Source organism: Convolutriloba macropyga, chromosome 11, assembly GCF_964194025.1.
Source record: "Convolutriloba macropyga chromosome 11, txConMacr16.3, whole genome shotgun sequence".
Classification (NCBI taxonomy): Eukaryota; Metazoa; Xenacoelomorpha; order Acoela; family Convolutidae; genus Convolutriloba; species Convolutriloba macropyga.
In genome coordinates, this window is record NC_134478.1 from 11504651 (window position 1) to 11517333 (window position 12683).

The 12683-nt window shown below is 35.3% G+C and overlaps 1 long non-coding RNA gene across 1 annotated transcript in view; it reads right to left on the reverse strand.

Annotated features, from left to right (window-relative positions):
- Positions 1-613: 613 nt before the first annotated feature.
- The window catches only part of LOC142349525 (uncharacterized), a 30027-nt gene continuing 17957 nt past the window's right edge, over positions 614-12683 (reverse strand). Inside the window, exons 2-3 of the long non-coding RNA XR_012760829.1 lie at positions 2447-2462; positions 614-693 (exon numbers count right to left, since the gene is read on the reverse strand). This is a non-coding gene — a long non-coding RNA (uncharacterized LOC142349525). The remainder of the gene's footprint in view (positions 694-2446; positions 2463-12683) is intronic.

Sequence of the window (12683 nt, forward strand, 5' to 3'; positions counted from 1 at the left end):
TTATTTTCGCCATTTCTTCAACTTCAGCGGTTTGAACAAAAGAAATGGTAGACCTGAAAAACGCAAAAACTGAAACGATCAATTATAGCAAAGTTTTGAGCATATATAAATTGATCTTATATATATATATATATATATATATATATATATATATATATTTATATATGTATATATATGTATGTATATCTATATATATATATATATATATATATATATATATATATATATATATAAATATATATATATATATATATATATATATATATATATATATATATATATTTCAGCGCATGTATATATATATATATATATATATATATATATATATATAATTTTTCAGCTAATCATAATCTAAGGAGTTTGAGCTGAATTTTTTTTTTGAAAATCAGCAAATTGCAGCGCATTTCTGAACTTCATGAGCTGGAAAAAATGCTGAAACAATCCGTGCTTTTCACCTATTTGCGCTGTTTACACAGCTTTGTCAGCAATTTTTCTTGGATTGGTTTGTGGAAGTGCACCACGAGCGCTATCAGGACAATAGAATTAGCCAATGAGAATAGGCGAGAGAAGCTGTGAGCAATTTTAAGAGTGGTTGTGGCTCGAGTGAGGGAAATGTGCTCTTTTACAGGATACCCGAAGGTCATAAGATGTTCATTCGTGTGCATTTGCCCCAAAGAAAAGATAGGTTGCCAACTTTTCAATTTAGATATGAACCGTTAATCAATTATTCAAAAATTATTCAAATCAAAAATACTAAACTTTACCGGCCGATTCGTAAAACCTATCAGTGCATATGAATGCGCAATTTTGGCGCCCCTACCAAATAAACTGGACCATTTGGTCCAATTTACATCGTTACCCGTACCTAAGGCTCAGTGACAATCAGTACTGTTTCAAAACAATTTCAGAGAAATTTCAAAAATTTAGTATTGATTCAGTAAAATTCCACAACCAACTTGAAGTCAATTTTGATCGTCATTGAATCAGAGCAAATTTCAGAGAAAATATTCACTTTTATTCTGAATCCAAAGATAATTCAGAATGAATCACAATTTGAACTGAATTAGACGCTGACTCGGTACTGAATTTGCAATAGCGTTACCCAGGTTGAGGTGCCATCCGGAAGTGACCTCTGATCAGACCAACTCAGACCAAAGTGTCCATTGATTAGACTGAAGTGCGTTTGAAACACCGTGTACGCTCGGAGTGTACTCAAAGTTGTCTCTGATCAAACCATGCTAGAAGGAAATGACCTTTGATCAGACTGAAATCAGACCAATGACCAGACGATTGGGCGACCATAGCCAAGAACAAACCCGGACTATTTTTCAGACAATTATGCACTCAAAATCACTTCTGATCAAACTACTGTGCACTCGAAAGTCACTCCTGATCAAACTATTGTGCGCTCGAAGTCACCTCTGATCAGACTCAATTGCTTTCGAAATAGTCTGATCAGTGAATAGCTTTCACTATGAACGAATCTCTTTAGTTCTGCTATAATAAATTCATATCATAAAAATTGATATTTGCCGTATTAAATTTATCTGAGGAAAAGTCCAAACGCTTTGCTATTGGAAATGGAACGCAACTGTTGAGAAAAAACTTATATAGCAAACCATGATTTGCATATATCTGACTTCTCGAATGAACTTATACAGCTTTCCATAAGAATCGTTCTGGTCTTAAATTTCATCTGAAGGGGTTGCCTGCATTGGCTATCAGATGGACCTTTTTGTTCTGATCAGAGGCAGCAGACTCTAGATTTTGTCCTGATCAGTATGCTGCTTTTTTGTTGCCCTTTGGCAGAGCCAACATCTCTCAGTAAAAAAATACGAAAAATCGAAAGAACAAAATGCACTCGAAATGATTTCTGATCAGACTAATGTGCGCTTGAATCGGCCTCTGGCTGGTCAGACAAACCCAGACGGAAATGACCTCTGATCAGACCATTACCATTCGGAATTGATCTCTGATCATCCCATTCCCAGACCGAAGTGACCTCTGATCACACTTAAGCGCGCTCGAACCAATTACCGGACCCTGTAATTTTGGTGTGGAGCACAATGTGTGCGTTGGATTTGAGTATGATCAGAGGTCATTTCCGTCTGGCGTCTCAACCTGGGTATGTATGTAAGTTAGTTACTTCACAAAGTTTATCTTCAGAATCTGAAGATGGCCCAATACTGTGGAAATAGGCCAATATCAAAACGATTATGCTAATTTGTAATCACAAAATGTCCTCCTTCTTTCTTGGGAAATTCTAACAATTTTAGCAATTTCATTTAAAGGCGGTGGCTCGTAATGAAGTGATCGGAATCAATACAAGCACTTGATCAGTTGTAAACCAAATTTTCAATGAATGTTGTTCATAAGGAAAACAAGTAAATGGCACTGTTTAAACTGATTTATATGTAATCAAACAGGTTCAAATTAACGGTTCTACCTGATGGGAACAGAATCTAAAACAAATTATAACAATTAAAAAAATGGATTTTTTTTATTGGATAATCAAAATCGTTATCAATTGATGCTTTTTGATAGATTTTCTGTAGCTGCAATTTGTTCTCAAAATATGGTTCATCTGGTTCATTTTCGTAACGCAAAAAATTGCCAAAAAGTAAGATTCGTGTTAACGTCGTAAAGTTTTCGCAAGAAAAGCGGGGTTATTGATTTCTGTCACAAGTCCGTTTTGATTACATTATGTAAGAATTCTTTTCTGGGTTTTGCTTGTAACAGATATTTATTTATATAAGAGAGTCCAAAATTCACGGAAAATTTAGCATATTTTTTGTCAAAACGGCTTATTAGTAGAAATTTCGCACTTCTTTCTGTAAATCTATTGATTTACAGCAAGACGTGCAAAGTTTCAACTAATTATCCGCTTTGACAAAAACTTTGACAAACATGAAACTTGCCGGGAAAGTTTGAAAATTTCGACTCTCTTATCAATAAAAATACGTTACCAGCAAAAACCCAGGTATATAATAAATATCGACCGCATAGTATGAGTAGTAGGTAAAAATTGTGTCACGATTGAGGGGTGGGGGGGGGGGGGGGTTGACGATATTTCTTTGCTCTACAATTTGTGCTCTCCAGCATAGTTTGAGAAATTACTTTCATTCAACACTCTGCTTGAGATGTCGTTCGAGGTCTTCAGATTTGAAATGACATAACAAACTGTCAGTATCACAAAAAAGTAGTCAACAAAAAACGAACTTCGCATTGTTTCACTAAGTATTTCTTTTTCTATCACAATTTAGTGAAAAATTTTAACGCGATTAAATGCTTTTCTAACGAAAACTTATCGTTCAATGCACAGCAAAGCGTTTAAAATTTCAATTAGTAAGCCGTTTCGATAAAAAAGTATGTAGGATTTGCTGTGACTTTTTGGAAAGTTTTGTTTCTCCAGCCAATAAAAAACCATTACAAGAAAAATCCAGAAACATATTCATTGTCGGCCGCCTAGTACGATTAGATGATAAATACTGCCCCAAGAGATCGGGTGTTAATCCACGATAAAAAAAATTGGAGAAAAGTGGGTTATTCCAGACGGAAGGACATTTACTTTCATTCGTTTCCAAGTTTTTTTTGCGCATGACTTTTTTTTCAGACGTGATCGAACAAACATTTTTGGGACAGTTTCAGGCGTGACTGAAGGAAACTTATTATCTCCCAATCTCAGACGAGAGTGACAGGAACCGGTTATTTTTTAGAGAGTCATAAAAGTTTCTTCTTTACCGGACGTGCAATAAATTCAATATCGGTACAGTTTGATAAGAACTGCAATGAACAAAATATAGAAAAGTTGTTTAGAACTCACAAGCACAAAACAAAAGTTACAAGGTTACGTATTCAAAATTAAGTGCAGATTTAATTTAGGCTGATAGGTAACAGTTTACTGTTTAATGTCTGCGTCTAATGTCATCGTTAACTCCACAAAATTCTCCTCATGAATGTGAAAAGGGCCGATTAGTGCGGGATAGCCGACGAAATTAAAACGATTATGCTTATTTGTATTTACAAAATGACCTTCTCCTTTGTCATAAAATTCCACAAAGTGAGCGATTTCAATTAAAGGCGCTGGCCCGCAGTTACGCCATAGTAATCGATACAAGATCTTGATGCTTTTAAAACTAAATTTTCAATAATTTTTGGTCATAAAAAGACAAGTACAAGTCATAACCATCTAAACTGATTAATTTGTAATTGAACAGGTTTAAATTAATGGTTCTGCACTAGGCGAACATAATCTATAATAAGTTATAACAGTTAAAAAGACTGAGTGTTGATTATTGGATAACCAAAATCGCTTTTATTGCAATGATTGGTTTGTCTGGTTTGTTTTGTGCGGCAAAAAAGTTGCTAAAAATGTATAACTCGTGCTAAGAGAGTGCAGTTTTTGGAGGAAAAGCGGTGGTATTGTTTTCTATCCCAAGGCAGTTAAAGAAAGAAAAAGCGATCAACTGCATTTCTTACAAAAAAATCATCGGTACAATTACAGCAAGGCGTTCGAACTTTTAACAAATAAGCCGTTTTGATAACGTTATGTAATATTTGCAGTGAATCCTTTGAAAACTTGGTCTCCCATATCAATAAATAGCCATTACCAAAAAATTCAAGAAACATAATAGTTGTTGGCCGCATAGTACGAATAGTTGGAAAGTACTGTCCCAAGAGATCAGGAGTTATCCCATGATAAAAAATCCGAGAATAATGGGTTATCCCCGACGAAAAAGCATTTACAATCATTCGTTTCCGGGTCTGGTCACTCAAGGTTACTTTTTCAGTCGTGATTGAACGAAACCAGTTTTGGGTCATTTTCAGATGGAAACTTTTTTATGAAAATCTCATACGCGAGCGAAAAGAACTTCATACTTTAGTGAGATGCAAAAAAAACATTGTTTCTTTCCTGACATGCAATAAATTCTATTTCGGTACAGTTTGATTTGACAAAGATTGCAACCAAAATTCATTGAAACATTGTTTAGCACTCACAAACAAAAAACAAAAGTTTTGCCGTCGGGTTTTCAAAATTAGATGGGCAGTTTATAAAAGCTCTTAATGACAAGTTTACTGTTTTATGTCTTCGTTCATTTATAAACGTAGATTCTTCCTCATATTCCGCTATTAATTGGATCACATCCATTAGCCTTGTAATTATTTATTGAGTTTGGGGAGGAAGTTTTCTTGCTTGCTCCTGCTATTCCAAATCCTGGTCAAGTGTTTTCCATTCTGTTTCATTTTCAATTTTTGTAGTTTACGGCACCACAAAAAAATCTGCTTGGTCTTGAATTTAAGAGGAGCTGCGCAAAGTTTTCCAGGTTTCCATGGGCTCGATCAACTTCTTCTCTATCTCTTGAAATTATTCGGTTTGATAAAGATCTAGTTTGCTGCCGCCAGACGGAAATTTTAAAATTTCATCTGTCAAAATGTGACGTTTGTTATTGTAAGCTGAGAGTTTCGGTAGCTGAAACAGTTTTTCAGAATTTTTTTGTGTTTTTGTTGCGCAGTGCGCTAATAGTCTCAAGCGTTTTGCCATAGTCATGATATTGAATGAAATTCTTGGGTGCTCTAGTTATTCCATTTGGGCATATTTTTGAGCTGCCTATAAAAAAAAACAATCAAATCAAGAAAAAGACTACCGTTATAGGTGAGCCTTAATTTAGTTAGTTCTTCTTAATGAGAGATCTATTACGCACAGTTAATGAAATGATATTGTAGAGCTTTGGCATATAAAGTCTTGTAATTAATCTCATGAGAAATTTTTCTTGAGCTGTAGGATGACACGCTGAATTTCTTCGCTCAACAACTTGTGCTCCTCTGCATAGTTTGAGAAATAAATTTGGTTCAAAACATCACTCTGCTTCATTTCTCTTTAGAGGTCTTCTTATTTGAAATGATATAACAAAATGTCAGCATCACTATAGAGTAGTCCACAGAAAAATTAAGTTCACATTGTCCCAATGTGATACGGATACAGATAATTATTGGCAATGTTGAGTTTTTTTCTTCCGTTTAATGGTTGATGTGTACTGTCCATTACGTTTTTTTGGCCTGGCCGAGACGATTGATCTCAACAAAATCTTTCAAATAGTCAAACTCAAATTTGCTCACAAACGTTAGCGTTCTGCTTTTGTCTGGGTTCTGTTCAACTTAATCCACTTGGATTCGGAATTGCATTTCTATCTAAACAGCGTTATTCATTCGTTTATAAAAACTTCGTTCAAACTTGTTCGAAGTCGACTGTCTCTTCTCACTGTTCGGAGCAATATATCGTATTAACTAGTTTCTGAGTAAGCTGTATGGACCAACCCAGAATGCCAGGCAGTTCAAGAATTGTGTGACTCAGAGAGTTTGTCGTTCTACATGATTTGTACAGAGTTCTGCAGTTTTTACTTTCCACCGCATGGAATGTGCGTGTCGACGCAGATGCCAAAAGTTGAGGCTTATGAAGAAGAGTAATCAGGCAATTGCTTGTTATTTGGACATGTTGTTTTGAACATATTCCCCGACGAACTGCCTCTTCTGTCAGATCGAGGTGTTCACGTTCCCTAAGAACCTTGACCAATAATTCATTCTTCAGGATAATTCCGTAGCTATTTATCAAAAAACTGCACGAAATCAAGTCTTTTTGTGTTGAAACTGAGCTCCACGTGGAAATTAGAGACGCTTGTGAGAAGTGCGCAATCAGAATTGAACGATTTTTCTTCTATTGTGTTTCGGCGTTCACTAAGGGGCGTAAATTATTGGTTGCTGAACTTTTCTCGACTAGTGCCATATGAGTACGGATTAAATCTTATAAGCTGATGAAGCTTCATTTCTGCTGAAGATAAATGAAGAAGAACAAGATAAACAATATTTCAAAACGTTCTTTTGGTAAAATTTCAGACAATTTTCTTAAACCGAGGAATTCATCACGTCGAGTGAATCAATTTATCTCATTTTTTAACACTTTTCGAGATAATTTCTCCCCTATGCTAGGATATCCGCATCAAAAATTTTGTAAAATTGACATTTTATCCGTATAAGGAATATAAATCAGAGTTGCTGATGGCGCATGAGATTGCAATAATAATGAGAAAGGGTCAAATTTTGTGTAATATGTCCCACCACGGGAGTAAAAACCGACGTTTTTTTTATATTTGGTGGATTTTTTTACCAGCCAAGGCACTTTCCTATGTAATGGCAAGGATCAAGAACGATTAGGGACTCCTCGTCATTGTCTTTGAAAGGCTCGTAACGTACAAAGTTTTCTTAGCAGCACATTTTGGATACTGGTTTCGATTACTTTTGAAGAATGAAAATTGTCGTTTTTTGCAGTTGTGAACATCCTTGGCTAGCGTGCCCAACAATTATTCAAACCTGTCAGGGTAAAAATCTGAGCTGTCCAAGAGTAAATATGGGATGTTATTGATTGACGATCCTAATGAATGACTAATAGTAAAAACATAGTAGCGGCCATATTTTTTAAATTTATACAATTTTGAAGCGGGGTTGGTAATCAAACAACAGCTAGTGCCTTCCCACAGTAGATGTTTGGTAAGCTTTGCATGGCCTAACTCACAAAAACAAAGACTGCTGTCAAATGTGGAAAGCAAAGTGAAGTTTAGTTTTATTTTGGATATGACATATTGTTTTTAACAAGAGAGTAATGAAAGAAAAAAAAGTGAGCATCGGCTTCGTATAAAATCACGAAGCTTATGTCAAACTTTGAGGATCTGCTGGGATGAAGTTCATTTTAACTTCATAACAGAAAACGTTCATTTGAACCCCTTTGCAATTTTCGAATTGCTTGATGACTTCCAGACCTTCATATATAGAAATGCCCAGTTGGTTTGTGAAGGACAGCTTGCCTGCACTTTTGAGTTAGATTTTTAGTGCGTTTTTAGTGGAAAAAAGTTTGGTGTTTCCATTCCGCAGTGTGCTACTAGTCACAAGCGTATTGCCTTAGTCATGAAGTTGAGGAAAATTCCGGGGTGCTTTGGTTATTTTTGCGCGTATTTTGCGACTTCCTATCAAAAAGCAATCAAATCAAGGAAAAGACAGTCTTAGTAGGTGAGTAACGATTTATTGAGTTCCTTCTCAAATAGTGATCTATAACAATCACCTTAAGAAGTAAAACTGTAGAGCTTTGGCGATATAAACTCTTCTAATTAATCCGCTTTCTAATAATCAAACTCAAATTAGCTCACAATGGTTAGCGTTCTCCTTGCGTCGCTCTTCAGTTCATTTTTCATCTGCTGTCAATTTTATCCTTAAAAAGCGTTATTCATGGTTTATAGAAACCTCTTTCAAACTTATTCAAAGGCGAAAGTCTCTTCTCACTGTTCGGATTAATGTATGGTATTAACCAGTTTTTCCGATAACATATATGAAACCAAGGTTGGCTGAATCACGCATTTTAGCAGCTTGTTATGCAGCACGGAGTGTTTTTTATCAAAAGTGTTTGCAAATTTTGTGGAACTTCGAAAGTGCGTAATCTATGGCTCTCTCCAAGATTTACTTGATAATCGATCAAACAGTCACCGTTAAGTCAAAAATTGTTCAGAATGTGCAAGGGAGGGCCTTGATGATCCTTAATACTGGACACTATAATTCGACTCTCAGAAAGTAACCCACGGACTATGGTAAATACACTTCAGATTGTCAGCAAATGTATTATGAGACTTCAACAAAGGCTGACTGAGAGAGTCTGTTGTTTTGCAAGACGTCACCTTATAAGGTCTGCGTGTTGACGTAGTAGCCAATTGTTTGGCTTGTGAAGAAGAGAAATCAGGCCAATTCTTGTGGTTTGAACATGTTGTTTTGAACATACTCCCCGACGTACTGCTTTTCTGTCATATCGAGTTGTTTATGTTCCCCAAGCACTTTGTCCATTAATTTATTCATAGGGACAATTCGGTAGCCATATATATTGTAAACTTGCAGCAATCGAGTTTTTATGTGTTGTATACAATACTCATTTTTAGTTTCCTGTTAACAGCAAACGATTTTCCTTCTATTGTGTTTTGGTGTTCACTAAGGGGTGTGAATCATTGGTCACTGAATTTTTCTCGGCTATTGATATTTTAATACGGATTTTGATTTATTAGCTGACGAGCTTTGTTTTTGTTAAAGATAGTTGAGGAAACAGAGAAGCAAGTAGATCAAAACGTTCTCTTGGTAAAGTTTCATCCAATTTTTTCAAAGCGAGAAGTTCATCACGTTGAATGAATCAATTAGTTTCAAATTTTCACAACCTGTGAACTAAACTTTCCCCTCATCTCGGCTATCCGTATCAAAAATGTACTTTTTATCCGTAGACGGTATAAAAATCTGAGCTGCTCTTGAAGCAGAAGATTGCAGTGCAAAACAATTGCGAGAAAGGGTCAATTTTTTATTTATTATATACAGCCAGACGGATAAACTCGCAGTTTCTTTGTCCACGCGTTGCCATTTATCACCAGCCAGGGAACGTTCCTCTATAATGGTGGTGATCAAGAAAATTAAAGACTCCATATCATTGTCATTGAAAGGCTTGTAACGTAAAGAATTTTCCCTAGCAGCTCTTTTTTGATACCTGTTTTGATTACTTTTGAAGGAAAATTGTCGTTTTTTGCCTTTGTGAACATTCTTGGCTAGTGTTTTCAACATTTGTTCAAACTTGTTAATGAAATTTTCTGAGCTGTCCAAAAATAAGCAAAGGGATGCTTTTGATCGACGATCCTAATGATTGACTAATAGTACAAGCATAGTAGCTGCCAACTTTTTGAAATTATACAAATTTGAAGTTCAGTTGTTAATCGAACAACAGCAGGTGTTTTTCCACCGTAGATGTTGGGTAAGCTTGACAAGACTTTTCTCACAAAAACAGAGACAGCTCTGGCAATTCAGAAACGCAAGGAGGAATTTAGTTTTTGTTTGGAGCTGACATTCTATTTTACCCAAGCGAGTAATCAAAGCGCAAAGTTAACAATCGGCTTCGTATAAAAGCTTAATTTTATTTTGAAGCCTGTGTCAAACTTTGATAAGCTGTTGAGATGAAATTCTCTACTTTCATACCAAAAACGTTTATTTGAACTTCTTTGCAATTTTTTAATAGTATGATGTTTTCTAGCCCAAACGGTATATCTAAATGCCCAGTTGATTAATGAACGCCAGCTGGCTTTTAATTTTAAGTTAAATTTTTAGTGCAATTTTGGGAGTAAAGAAAACAATCTGCATCCTTGTAGTTGCAAATTTAAAGTAAACCAATAAAACATTGAGTTTTTGAATGTAAGGCAATAACAGAGCAGCCTGTGAGGTTTTGTTGTGCGAAAAAAAGGCAATTACATTTTTAATGTCTCCGGATCACCACTACTTTTAGAGGTAAATATTGTCAACGTTATCAATGTATTTTGTACCACAGTCCAAATGGTCTCGTGTCTATGTCCTTGACAGTAAACTCGGGTCATAAGAGGTTTGCGTAAAGTGCAATGATTTTGACCTACCCGTCTTCGTTTTGGGTTGGTTTTGAAAATTGGAGATGCACAAAAAATTGAAGTTATTACGATTATTGTGAGAGTTTTTTTTTAATGCTAAATAAATTTGTTGTTCTTAATGATGCTCGAACAAAGCACGGTCTGTCTTTGTCTCGCTTGCTGATTGAAAAGAAACCGAAAAAAATATCTTTGTTGTGCACCATTCATTTGGAACTCGTCTCAAAGACAGGTAAGGATTGCAGCAATTTCATCAGCTGCGCAAACTAGTCTGTGTCCTTGAGGCCCATTTAAAACAATCGAGATCAGTTTAAAAAGTTGTAATGAAAACTTCCCTTATGTTGTTCCGGTTCATCTAGATTTCGGCGCGTGAAAAGTACAAACGCAGCCAGCAAGGACTGGTAAAACAACTTTATCTGAGAGTGACGACGACCGTGGCGTGGTTTTTCGCCGTTCTTTGCAAAGGTTGTTGAACACAACTGACAATAGGAAATCATGATTGAATAACTTTGTTTTGAACTGATATTGTAACAGAAGTAGACGATTTATAACCATCGCGAATATATAAACAAATCTTTTATCGCGAATTAATTTAAAAATTTTATGAGACTGTATGTTAAGGTCGCGTATCTTAAACAATCAAATTGCTCAATTTTAATTTTATAAGCAAAGCGCGAAATTACAAAGTCAAAAGTCATCCCGTTGTACCGAAAAGCATTGAACGTATCAAGTTGAGATGAACTAAAAGTAGCACTTAGCTGAATGTTTTCCACTGAAAAATATGGCAAGAAGACAAAACTTCATCTTTTCAATTCTTTATGATAAACCGTAAGAAAATATTTTTGAACATTGGTAGTTATTAAAACTTAATTTCTTTAAGTTTTGTCTGGGATAATCAAAGATAATCAATTGCATGATATGATGTTACTCCTAATGCTACATGGAATGATCAAACAGCTTTGTCTAAGCCTTTTGGATTAGCTTAAATTTTTAACTAAAAAGAAATTTTGGTTCATTTCCAGCGGATTTTTTGACGGATACATCGGAGAAACAGCATTTTTCCCACTTTGTTAATTTTTAAGCAAAAATGATGAACAACATGTTTATGATTCTCGACTTTTACATTCTGATGGCGTTAAAAAATTGACCGCGTCACTCATATCAAACGCAATATGTTTTCGTTTTTCGCTTAAAGTTGTCAAAAGGTCCTTTTTGCATTTTTTTCCTTCGTACCAGATAATGTGTGCTTCTGAACATAATGGTCGTCAGTTTAAAAAACGCTCATCGGGGAGTAAAACTTGAGTCCCGGCAAAATAATTGTCTTCCATTTTCATCAGAAAAAAAAGATTCTCTGTCAATCAAAATCAATTAACTTCAGGCAGTCCATGACAACTAATGACATATCCCCTGTTGCAAACATTTTTGGTTGACTGCTGGCATGATTTTGTCTCCGGACGCAAAATTAGTTTTTTTTTCACAGAAACTGGTATTGTTATACATAATTCGCATACTTCCATTGATAGTTATTGCCGGATGTTAATGGGACCTTAATAACAAGATGACCTCAAAATCGGCGAAGGATTTGATTTTGGGCCCTGATGATCATGATACTTATGGTTCTCGGTTTTTATTTTTGGATGGTGATAAATAACTAACGTTTCTAATAATAGCAAACAAAAACAAATTAAAGATGATTTGTCTGTTTAAGCTAGTTTGGGGAAAACAGAGGCAATTGTTTCAACATTTCAAGCGGTTTTTCAAGCTATGAATTCATCACCTTTTACGAATCAATAAATCTCAGATCTTCAGTATTTTTCATAACTTTTCCATCATCGAAGTAACCATCTCCCCGAGTACCCAAAAAGTCATCGTAATGTAAGATGCTTGTTTAGACGGACTAACACCAATTTTTGTTATTGGCTCACAAGATTGCGGTTATAAACAAAAGAAATGGAGGATAGAGTTTTGTATATCGTGTCGCACCACAGGAATAAAATCAAAAAATCTTCGTGCTCGATTGTTTTTTTTTCGTGTATTTGTTAGTTGAAAGTAACAGGTGTATTTTCACACCAGATGCTCTGTAAGCTTTGCATGGCCTTACTCACAAAACCACAAATATTCCTGGCAATTCTGAAAAGCGAACTTAATTGAATTTTTTTTGGAGTTTTGTTCGGATTACTTTTTATCGAGCGAGTAATCAGAAAAAAGGTATCAATATCCTTC